General features: G+C 29.6%; 1 protein-coding gene and 1 non-coding gene across 2 annotated transcripts in view; one reads left to right on the forward strand and one right to left on the reverse strand.

Moving 5' to 3' along the window:
* Positions 1-12,836, reverse strand: part of LOC123298362 — a 194,825-nt gene extending 181,989 nt beyond the window's left edge. Inside the window, exon 1 of the mRNA XM_044880346.1 lies at positions 12,818-12,836. The gene's annotated coding sequence lies outside the window, so the exon portion shown is untranslated. The remainder of the gene's footprint in view (positions 1-12,817) is intronic.
* On the forward strand, positions 12,541-12,612 carry Trnaa-ugc. Its single transcript has one exon. It is a non-coding gene; the product is annotated as a tRNA-Ala (tRNA).
* Positions 12,837-12,979: the final 143 nt, after the last annotated feature.

Genomic DNA, 12,979 nt, shown 5'->3' on the forward strand with positions numbered 1-12,979 from the left:
AAATCGAATCGATCGTGATGGCTATTTAACAGATCTGGAGACAAAAAGAGACACTTTATATGCACTTTTTTATTTATTTCGTGCTTGAGAACACAATAAAATTGTCCCATGCAATTCTGAAATATCCTGTACAAGTAGTAAAAGCGGTAAAAATTCAGTTGATTTTTAGTTAAGAAAACACAAAGGACTACAAAGAAAATCTTTATAAAATACAAATTTAAACATTCAATGCTTGCGTGTGAAGATACTTCGATTATTAGAAGCGACAATACCAAAATATTTTTTTAATGAGGGAGAAATGTAAGTGTAATAATAAGCAATTTATGTGCGATATGTTTGACATCAACGCCAAGATATGTTTTCTATCAACCTCATGGTGATGTCAAAAACGATATAACTGTTATACCCAAATAAGAAATGTCAAGCTGAATGATAGAATCGATGTCGGATTAGCATTAAACACATTCAAGCACTTTTAAATTATGGCCTAAGCTTGAGCGAAGTTTTTTCAGACCTAGCCTCAACCAAATCTAAGGACCCAAGCCTGGTTATAGAAATATTCGGCCAAATTTGGCTTAATACTTGATGGAAGACTTCGTTACAGTTTGGGCATGATGTTATGATTCGAAGTTAATTCAATAACCTGTACAGCTAAACCGTAAAGGATGCCTTAACACACGCTACGATAAGAATATTGCTTTACTTGTTAGGGGCCATGAAGTGCAAAAAGAAGCGAAAACGCGAGGTCTAGTGTAAAGATTGGCTTACAAATAGAAATAAATACACACATACAAGATTATTAAAAGAACCATAATTATTTACGAGGCCATAATTATGTAGCTCCTTCAACGTGAAAGAAAAATTCAGTTTTGAGCACTTTCTCTCTTCATGAAAGTCTTACTTTTCTCTTCATGAAAGCCTGAGAGCTGCTTTGAGATTTCTTACATCGGTCCGATCATACAGTCTCTACTCAAGGAGCTACCCACAACTAACCTCAAAGTTATACAGACATGCCGAAGTGACCCACATTCACGGTCAGGTCTACATGCATGCGCAGGTATAAAATATTGAATTTCGATTCTTCTCCGGTTGTCTACATAGATTGCTACGTCTGTGCAAATTTTCCTGCACAGGTAAACCTCGCTGAAAGGTATATACCAAGCATCATATGGGTAACGGAAAGAGAACCACAATTTTAGCCGCACTGTATATTAAACATAAATATGTCTGAATAAGACAGTTTTATAGAACACACACCTATATCCTTTGAACCCATAGTTGCTCTGCTATTTTTTTGTGTTACTATACATAACATACATATAGTAAATTTAATATTATATAAAACTCCTTAACCTAAATTTTCCCGGCTTCTTTGTTTTCTTTACTCTGCATTTTATTATATGTATGGTAGGTATGTATACTCAATGTCACAAAAAATGCTCGTTTTAAAACATTCTAAGTGTTACTATTATAACATAACATATGATGCGTACGCTTAGAATGTTTTAACTGTGGCACTTTTTCTGACAGTGAGTGTATGTATGTATACGTTTTTATATAGAAAATAAACTCCAGTTTAGATACCAAAAACAAATGTTTTGCTATTACGAATCGTTGCCTTTACTGTCATCTTCTGTTTTTTTGCTTCTTATATATATATTACATTCGTTTTATGTAAAGGGTTTTCCATTAACAGTTCTCGAGCTTGAAACATCATAATTTTTTTATTTTTTTATTTGAAAGAACGGAGATTTCTGTAATATTTCATACCACCCATATTTAGGTAATCGACAGCTTCCCTGGGAGGTCCACATATGCAAAAAAAAATTTCAATTAGGTACTTGATATCGCATAGATTCGGTTTAATACCATTGACAATATTGTTTGTACTTACTTTTAAGGGTGAGGTTCGCGTTTTGTCTAATTACTTACTGAACCAGTCGCTTTAAAATTGCTTACGAAACTTTGAACAGTCAATTAAAACTGACAATGTGCGCCAATGAAAAAACATGTAGTACACGGTAAGTCTAACTACATCCTGCTCCACAACAAAAACACCAATTGCCTTTTTTGTTTTAAATAAAAATTTTAGTATTTTAATATCATATAGAAAGTTTAAAATTGGAACTCTCTTAATGGAAAACTTTTTATGAAAATGAAGGCTCGAAGTCAAATGTAGAAATGACGCTAATCATATTTTATGGTTTGTTTTTATTTTGTTTTGAATATAATTCTTGTTTGTTTCGAAGAATTGTTTAATTTCATACGTTTATTGTGCACCATAATGCGGCTTATTTATGTTTCCAAAATATTTGTATATTTTTTCGTTTCTCATTAAATAAAGTATCTAAATTTAAGAAGGGCTTTTCTATCTGAAATATAAAAATCTATAACGGACTTAAATTTATACAAATAAAATATAATTTTGATTTCATAGAAATAATTCACTTAAAATTGATATATAATCTATTTACTTATAATTTGACCTAATAACACTAATATTTAATCAAAGAAATGAATAACTCATTTTTGAGAACGATTTTACTTTTTTGAACAAAACAAAATAACAATACTTGAAATGAAAATTTCGTCGTTGAATTTTCAACGGAAAATTCCATACCTTATCTTCTTTATTCCTTTCTCAAATTTCATGATTTACACCTCATTTTCAAGCTTATCATGCTGGCTTCACAGTCTAAAATGTACCCCTTAGGAAAAACTGGCTAGTTAAATAATTTTAACGAAAAATATCATAAATATAAGTTTGAATAATAAGTGTATTAGGCAAACATGTTTCGAATGAACAGATATTTCAAAACTACTAAACTCTTTTTAAAACATGTACCGGTAGCCATGGGTGTGAATTTCCGTACGAATCGAGCTAGAAATTTAAAACAGTTTAACATCTAGTTTACTTCTACACTCTTTTTATACTATCTTGTAAGTAACGAAATCGAATATTTTCGATTTTCAAATCCATTAGCAATATTATGTTGAAATTTTGGATATTTTTTTAACTTCCATTTTTAATATCACTATATTTATTATGCCTTCAAATCCCGTACACGTATTTTCCAAATGTATACACATTTTCTAACAATCGATTGTAACTATTATACTAAACGAAAGAGCTTGTGAATTCAAAGTCTCAAGGGAAAACCATACAATGATAAAAACGGTTGTACCTTGATAAGAATGTATCTTGCATCCCGGTTCATGTTCTTTTGACAAATAAAGAATCGTGGTTCATGTACTTTTATTTACGAAAAAACTAGGACAGAAATTTTTAGTGCAAAAAGGATCAAATTTTGTTTTTATGTTCATTAATTTACAAGTTGGCTATCATGTTTTGCGTTCTAAATCAAATTCTATCTAAATTACTTTTAATGGTAAGTTTGAATTTGTTAGGTATTTCACATGTTTAAAAGTTGAGGAGGTAACGTTTTGAAAACAGCGCCGATATGTACCTTAGCTCAAAACAATTAAAAGTTATGTACCACTGATCCCTGATAACGCTTACTTAATGTTACAACTATTGTGTCCTTTGTAATTAATTACCATTTCACGTAATATAAATGAAAAAAAAGCAGCCTTTGGGACACTTAGTCAATGAAAAAGCAGTTGAAGCTATTACTGTCTATAAGAATATTTTTAGTGATTTTTATTTTATTACTTTTTGAAGTCGGTTTTTTTTAAAGTTTTTTATTTTTTTATTTTTAGTGAATCTAAAGTGAGTTAATTGTTGAAATACCATATATAGACAGTCTTGATTATTCTATCACATTACACATACCTACATACATGCCACACATAAATAACTGATATTCCCTTATAATACATACTATAAAATTTACGCCTAATTTACGCCCACACGGGTAAACAGTGATGTTTAGGAAAAATTGTATCAAACAAAAGTTGTTTTGTTTTTTATAAGGAACATTTTTTATTCTATACAATTATAACATAACATAATACATTCTATACAATTTTCGACTAATTTGCGCCCTCACAGGTAAATAGTGGTGTTTACGAAAAAATGTTTCAAACAAAAGTTTATTTTTTTATAAGGAACATTTTTTATATTTAAACTTTTGTTCTATTTCTAACGGTTTACAAGATGAGTCCTGCGGACCCAAAACCCAATTGACCTATGTTACTCATTTACGAATTCGACCTCACTTTTTACGCCCTGAGCACGTAATAAAAATTTCAGCTTGATCTCTTTTTTGAGTTATCGTGTTCACAGATTTTAGGAACACCTGTACCAAAATTTTGTTCGTAGCATCAATATTTTTAAGCGTTACAATCTTGGGAGTAAACTTAGTATACCTTGATATATATTACATTTAAACATGGTATAAATACAGTCGAATTGAGAACCTCCTCTTTTTTTGTTTGAAGTCACCTTTTTCGAGCTCCACCATATAAATGAAGATTGTGGCCAAGGTACAACAGTGTACCATACATTCGAACGTAAGTAAAGGTAGGATCTATTGAATTATAAATTAATATTACCTTGAGGTTATATACATAATAATAATATGTATGTTGAACATAACTGTAAAGTTGGTTTCAATTGAATGTTATAACCCGTGGTGTTTGTGGAACTTTAGAGTTTTAATGTTTTGTATGTAAAAACATGTCCACAGTTTGTATACACAAAAAAAGAAAATTCCAGTTAGTAAGGGTTAATAATACGTTATAAATGTAGGGAAACCTTTGTGTATTCTTGAATACATTTTTGTGCACAGTCAATTTTGAAGGTATTTTACGGATTAGGGACGCATTCACGCTTATTTATTTAAAAAGTTTGTGCCTTCCAGGTGTAGGTAGACATTGTTTACAATGAATGTCTGTTACTAATTTCAAAAAAAAAATTAAAGTTAACAATTTTTTTCTTCATGTTTTATTCAAAAATATACTAAAAAGTTTACAAAAATTAAAGTAAACAAGAGCTATATCCTAGATTTTTTACTAAAGTTGCTACTACATTGCAGCTCCTAATAGCTTTCCCTTTCAGAATCATAGAAAGCATTAAAAAGACTCGGAAATTTAAAAAATGGTTTTGGAATAATTGATATTTTTATAATATTTTTTAGGTATTATTTTATCTGAATCAATACTTAAATTGGCATCAATTTAATTTTCAGTTTTTAGTTGGGACAGAGAATGGATGTATGCCAAATAACTTAAGGAATTGTTTTAATACCTGTACCTATATATACTGAAATAAATTGAACATAAAATTAAACAAACCTTATAAACAAAATCGCAATCTGACATTCGAATATTACCTAATTAACAATTTTAGAACTATTTCTTTAAATTAAAATATCTCGTTTCTACATCTCTTTAATTAGAACGGTTAAACATATCAGAATACTACTTTTTAAACTACTTTTTTAAAAATAGTACCTTCGATGTGCGTCTTTTAAATGTCTGCATTTTTATCTATATATATTAAATCTTTGGAAAATTGATGAAAATCGATAATTTGCTTCGAGAGTTTTATCAAGCAATTCGTAGCTGTTCTTGAAGTAGACTTACTTTTTAGTATATATACCAACAATCAATTTTGCTTCATCAAGGGAATGAGAAAAGATTTCTGCTCTGCGCGATATGATCATCTTTTGTACCAAAGCATAAATGTCGTAGTTTCCATCACCCCGCAAAAGCAGAAAGTATGCACTTTGGACCGTGGATAAAGAAAAAGCTATTTAAACCCTTTCCAGAGCCTCAAAAAAATATGTCGGTCAAAAACATTAACAAATTAAACTGCCTTCAGGTTACGTTACTTTGTGGCAATTTTGCATAAATTTATTTTTCTTCATACTGAATCTCGATCTATTAAAAAATAACCTAATCAGTTTAAATTTACCCATAAAACAATAAATAAATATTTTTTTAATTAATTATTTACACGAAAATTGCTTACTTTAATATTATTTGTAAACAATTTTTTTTCATTTATTTATCAAGAGTTAAAAAAAGGTAAATAAAATAATTGATTATCTATTTCAATATATTTTATTTGTAAATATCGTAAACGGTCGTCAGATCAACCATTCTGAAAAACCTTTGAAAACTATGCTCTAATGGCAGTTGATGATACTATGGAAGATTTAGGAAGAATAGAAATTATTATTATATAGGAAGCGGCAAGTTTCACGATAGACGTTAAACCAGAATTGTTCAATGCAGCATTGGTATCCCAGTTTTTGAAACACTAGTTCTTCTAACGATCCAAAATTTTCATCAGCTTTTGCATAAACCTCGATCGGGGCTAAAAAATCAAGCCTTTGACTGCCAAACCTTGTTTGTTGGTCAAAGCCGTGACAACGGCATGACACTTCATCATCATAATCCAGTGAGAAAAAGTCTAATATCTGGTTAGTATATGTTGAGCGTATCTACCCTAATAAGATCAAAACGTGATACCATAACAACCACGGGCGGTGGTTAAAAAGAACGTTTTTTTACTTCCATCAAAGTTTGAACGATGATCAAATATTCAGGCTTGGGCCATGATACCCAAGTTTTGATAAAGATTTGAAATCCTCGTACGTGTTTTAATTCAATTCAAGACATGTCCAGTTGTTGTCGCTTACATGGTATATGGTATAAGAGCTGGAAAGTTTCTTGGTAAAATTAAATAGGAATGAAATACATCTGGTGCTTGAGAATGATTGCTAACTGCGTTTACTAGTGTGCATTACCAAAATATTTGCGACAAATGCTGATTTTAAAATCATTTCAAGGCACTTTTTTCAAACTTTCCCTTTAAGTAATATAAATTGTAATTGCGAGACAAAACTTTAGTATAGGTGTTCATAAAATTCCCGTCCGTCCATCTGTCTGTCTGCCTGTCTGTCTGTCAATACGATAACTCAAAAACGAAAAGAGATGTCAAGCTGAACTTTTTATAGCGTTCTCAAAGCGTAAAAAAATGAGGCTAAGTTCGTGAGCAATAAAGATCAATTCGGTCTTGGGTCCGTAAGGTCCACCTTGTTAAATTAAAAAATGTAATTTTAATGTGCGATACAGAAATTAGATTGCTTCGCTGCCAGCACATTCCGCGTTAATTAACGCAACCGCTCTCGTCATAAAATAAACTCTCGAAAGCCACATATCGTTACAAATCGAAGCAATATATGTATGTTATGTACAGAATGTTCGATTTACATCTAGACATATAAATATCACGAGAATGACAGAATACATCGTTAAGCAATGCGTCTAAGTGAGAGGTATTATATGCATGTGTTGAAGCTTCGATATGCGTTGAGATAGTTGTAAGACGCTTGAAGAGTGGGATTTTCTTAGTTGAATAGATGAACTACAACAAATAAGCCACGATACAAGTCACTTTTTCAATTTCATATAACACCTATAATACCTCTTACTTAGATTCATTGCTTAACCCATGTACTCTGTCATACTCGTGATATTTATATGCCTAAATGTAAATCGAACATTCGATATACATATAAATACAATATTTAATATTTAATTTAATTAATAGGTATTATGTGTTATTAATAATGTATTATTTATTGTACACTAGTTATACAGCATTAATTACTATAAACAATATAATATGTAATGTGATATTAATCACGGCATATGTTAACCTTCCTTGTCATATCAATTCAATCAATACCTCTTCTGATGGTATAAGGGTGTTTTATTATCAACTTATAACTAATGAGAATTATAGGCAAATGTGGCAATGCATTCCATAAAAAACTCTAATCTGCAATCAAAACATTGATCGAGCCCAAATTGTAGAAAAAAATTTTATTTCAATAATATACGTCCAAAGATTTCAAGTTGAATGTTTTCTTTTCTATTTTTATGATAAACTAAAAATAAATTATGCTTTTTCGTGATGTTTAACGGAAATAATCATTTTGAGAAGAGAGAAGTAAGAAAAAGTTGCAGAATTTTTGGTCGTTTAGATCGCGAGATAATCAGCTACAAAGTTGGCGATTTCCCTATTCATTCATTCAAAGCGTGTAAACTCACTGACCTTCGAACTATTTTTTACGATATTAAAAAATTCTCTCGACGGAATTGAAAAAAAATAGGAGAGTTGAAAGGAATGTTTTTAGAATAGTACCACGTCGTTTCGTTTCGAGGTATTAATTATGAGTAAGTCTTATTCCTAGTCTGTGAAAAGAATTCGTTAAATTCTCGAGTTCATATAGTTTTAGCATAGGAACTGCAAATATCATGCTGGAAATACCTTAATTCATTTTAATTACTTTAATAGTGTACAAAGAAGTCATGGGTGTACAGATTTTTCAAAGTCTTTTTTTAAGAAAAACAAAAATGACCCGTATTACTTTAAAATAGCCTTAGTTGAAATATTCTAGAAAAGGATAAGAAAATGGAGTTAGAAAGGAATGATAAAAACAATTGAACCCTTCTTTTTGCTTTAATAAAAGCTCATTTATATTACAAAAATCAGAGAAAAATTATTTTCGAATAACTATAAATACAACCAAGATAAAAGTCACCAAAGATTTGTTTGTATCTCTTTCTAGCAAAACAGAATTTAGCATGGAATTCTTATGGCAAACATAGTATATGACGTGAAGTACTATTTCCGGTCTCTCTGTCTAATATTTGTCTAATTATTAGTTTAAAATGATTATAAAATCCGTATTTCGTGACTGATTTTAATTTTAATTTCAGTTTTTGTCATTTCTTTTACGGTATTTTCATATTTTGTTAAGAAATGCGTAGCAAATTTTATTAATATTCCCTTTTCGTTAGCTAGCTTAATAGATTTAAGTTCTTGTCTGTCATTTTCAACTGATACTAAATAATGTCCAAACATTTTAGATAAATTTTTTTACAAATTATATTACAGAATGTAATTACATACTTTTTTTTTATTTACACAAACGAACATCATGTCATTCACTGGTATTTTCACATTACATTAGATAAATACAACTTACAGTCAACCGTATACACTGTTTTTAATTCGGTCACAGTTGGATGTCATCCGATCTTTTCATGTCGGAATTAAATTTTATCTGATTACTTGAATACTTGTGTCTCTCTAGTAAAATTATAGTGACTTAGTAACAAATTCAGGTAGTCAATACCGTTTCGTTCATCTATAAGGATAATAATTTGTAATCTGTTACATATATGCTAAAAAATTTTAGGTTCGAGAAAATATAATGGTTTTTCGTATGATCCCTTGTTTAATGTGAAATTTCTTAATATAAACATAGTTTATAAGGATTCCGTATTCAAGAATCAACAACTAAATACTTCTTCACTGAGTTTGTACTGATTCGGTGATCTCTACTTGTGAAACTTGTACACAAGAATCCAAACTTATTCATAGCTGTAGGCCAGTTGCCAATTCTTTTACTCTTCGAAGACTTTTATGACAGACTTATTACACTTTTTTTTATTTTTCATCTCCATTCATGAAGTTATAATAAAATGCATCGTCAAAGTTAAAAAATAAGGTAAAAATAATTCAACCCTAAATTTTGTTCAATGCCATTACTATGTTTTGCTAAGTGAAGTGGCGTTTACGAAAGAGTGATTCAAACAAAAGTTGTTAGTTTTTTTATAATAACTTTTACATTTAAATTTTTTTCTATTTCTAACGGTTTACAAGATCGAAACCCACTAATTTTGGGTCATTCTTTTCAGCTGTGATGCCAGTTTTTCGATAGTTATCATTTATGCGCTGATTTGCTAAACTAGGATTCCACATTCGGGAAACCTATTAGAGCTAGGTTAATTTTGATTACAAATTTGAAAAGTATAACCCAAATTTAGTAGGATTACATACTTGGTTTATCAACATTGGATAAAATTTGGATGTGATAGAGCAAAATTAAAGCTTTGGGATTCTGATGACGTCATGAAATTAATAAATTCGATTTTTTTGATAAAACAGGCAAATTTGATCCAATCTAATTGGATTTTTTTTTGAAACCCACCAATTTTGGGTCTTTTTTTTTTTAGTATTAAATGCATATTATTTTTATATAGTACCAACCTTCAAATGATTCGTGTCAAAATTTGACGTCTGTAAGTCAATTAGTTTGTGAGATAGAGCGTCTTTTGTGAAGCAACTTTTGTTATTGTGAAAAAAATGGAAAAAAAGGAATTTCGTGTTTTGATAAAATACTGTTTTCTGAAGGGAAAAAATACAGAGTCCGGAAACTCATTATCAAGCCAAGTTTTTGCTTCCACTGTATTTTTTCCCTTCAGAAAACAGTATTTTATCAAAACACGAAATTCCTTTTTTTCCATTTTTTTCACAATAACAAAAGTTGCTTCACAAAAGACGCTCTATCTCACAAACTAATTGACTTACAGACGTCAAATTTTGACACGAATCATTTGAAGGTTGGTACTATATAAAAATAATATGCATTTAATACTAGCGACGCCATCTATGTGTCAGACCGGGGACTTATCAGCCAACCTATTATACCTACATAAAAATGCTAGAAACATGAAAAAATTTCAACTTGCCCTATTTCAATTAAATCTAATAGAAAATATTTTTGGTTTGTTTGTTATACGATATTCCTATTGCAGTGGTCAAGCTCACATTTAATCGATTATTATTTTATAAAGATAGATAAAATGTTAGTTTTAGATAATTAACTTTTATAACTCTAGTCAATGAAAGGTTTAGCTTATAACTTTAATATTTACAACGATCAGATTTATAATCTTATATTACCAGAGAATAAAAACCTTTATAAAATATATAGGAATTAAAATAAAATAAAATATGTGAAAACTGGGAATATTAATTCGATTGTTTTCGAAGGCCAATACAAATGTGTAAGAACCGATTAATATTTTAATATTATATATTATTTATGTAGCCTGTTTTTTCCTATCTTCCCTTTTTTTTTCAAATTCCATGATTTACCCTTCATTTTCAAGCTTATTGTGCTGGCTAATTACGAAAAATAGACTCAAGAACTAAAAATATACCGTATAAGAAATAGTATTAAGGTTTTGTTCATTATATAATTTATATATTATATCTGTAATAAAATTACCTAGAAATAAAAAAAAAGTAAATTAATTCCGCACTAGTCGAACTAGTTACTACTTTCATCAAGATAGTCCTTAGTTATGTTTATGAAAATCTTATCAGTAGTTTCCAAATCATCAGCAGTTATAGAAGAATGCAGTGGTGGATTTACACTAGGGGCAATCGGGGCTAGTGCCCAGGGCGGCAAATTTTCTAGGGCGGGGAAATTTGAAAAGTGAGAAAACATTTTCTATACAATATATAATTAACTAATTCTTTTAAATAAACATTTTATCTTTCAAGAAATATAATTTATGCATTATGTATTAAATTGAAATTTTGTATATTATAATATAGGAAATTTAAGTGAAAACTATTAAAATAGTTTAATTAATTTATTTCCAATAAGATATCAAAACTATTAAAATAAAATTTCAGTCATAGGGCGGCATTTTCTTCAGTGCCCCAGGGCGGTAGAATTTTAAATCCGGCCCTGGAAGAATGTAACTAATAATTAAAATGTGGAGGGCCTGAGAAGATTAAAATACGTTAATTTCTTCCTTACGCTACTACAAAAGATATAATAAGTTTTATCATCAAATACAAAGAGTTTTCCTTGGAATTTTAATTTTAATTTCACAATTTTCACTTGTCCCGAGTTGTTTTGACCATAGATATTATATACCGAGTTATTCATGTCGGTGCCCCTCTAATAATTAGAATTAATTTTGACCACAAGCGCACTGTTAACCAATGATTTTCAGGAAAAACTACTATTGACCAACCTGTGCAGTGAAAAGTACTTTTGTCTGTTTTTTTTTTTCAGTTAAAAGTACACTTGACTGACTTAAGAATTTTGACAGTAACATACACTCACTGTCAAAAAAAGTGCCACAGTTAAAACATTCTAAGCGTACTCATCATATGTTATGTTATAATAGTAACACTTAGAATGTTTTAAAACGAGCATTTTTTGTGACATTGAGATACATAATCAAAAGTTTCATTAAGAAGCAAATAAATTTCCTATCATTTAACTTCTAAGTATCACAAAGAAATGCTTGGATTTATGAATATATATATGACCATGAACTATTAATTGAAGATTTAATTTAAAAGGCCTAGTTAATAATTCATAAAGTTCATAGACAGTCATTTGTTAACATTGACCTACCAAAAGGAAGAAACACCACTCCTTTTTAGATCAATAATAGCACACCTGCAGACAAGCAAATAAGTGTAGGTAAGTCATTTTAAATGCAAAATGGTCATTTAATATAAAAAAATTATGCCGTATAGAGGTTTGCGTGTCTTGTTTAATAGGTTCGTAACATATTATAATAATTGATTCTATTAAACCTTTTCTTATTCTATAAAATATTAGGCATTACAAAACGATTGAGTAAATCTTAATCAAAGCCTATGACATTTTATTAAAATGCAGTAACTTTAAATGAATTTTTTTTAAACACTTCGATTATAACAGTTATATGTGATTAACGTATATAGGGGATGTAGCTCAGTGGTAGAGCGTTCGCTTTGCATGTGAAAGGCCCGGGGTTCGATCCCCCGCATCTCCAATTTTTTTTTTTAAATTTATTATTAAACTTACCTTCTTGTACAGACTGCAGGTTTTTCATAACCGTGCGCCATTTATTTTGAAATCATTTTTTAAAAATATAAAAACAAGCAAAATACGGATATAAGGTAGAAAACAAAAAAAGTATAAAAAATTTATATTTATTTCAGTAGAATGGAAAAATGGATATTATTTTGAATATCTACCTTAAAAATTTAAGACACAATATTTAAACTGGTTAGTTTATTTGAATAAATTAACTCCAATTGATTTTTTTTTTATATACGGTACAAATTTTATGACTTTATAGCGAAAATCAACTCACTAGTACTGCAACCCGCACTACACTGCACGCGATATACTTTTAT

The sequence above is a fragment of the Chrysoperla carnea genome, chromosome 4, assembly GCF_905475395.1.
Source record: "Chrysoperla carnea chromosome 4, inChrCarn1.1, whole genome shotgun sequence".
Taxonomy (NCBI): Eukaryota; Metazoa; Arthropoda; class Insecta; order Neuroptera; family Chrysopidae; genus Chrysoperla; species Chrysoperla carnea.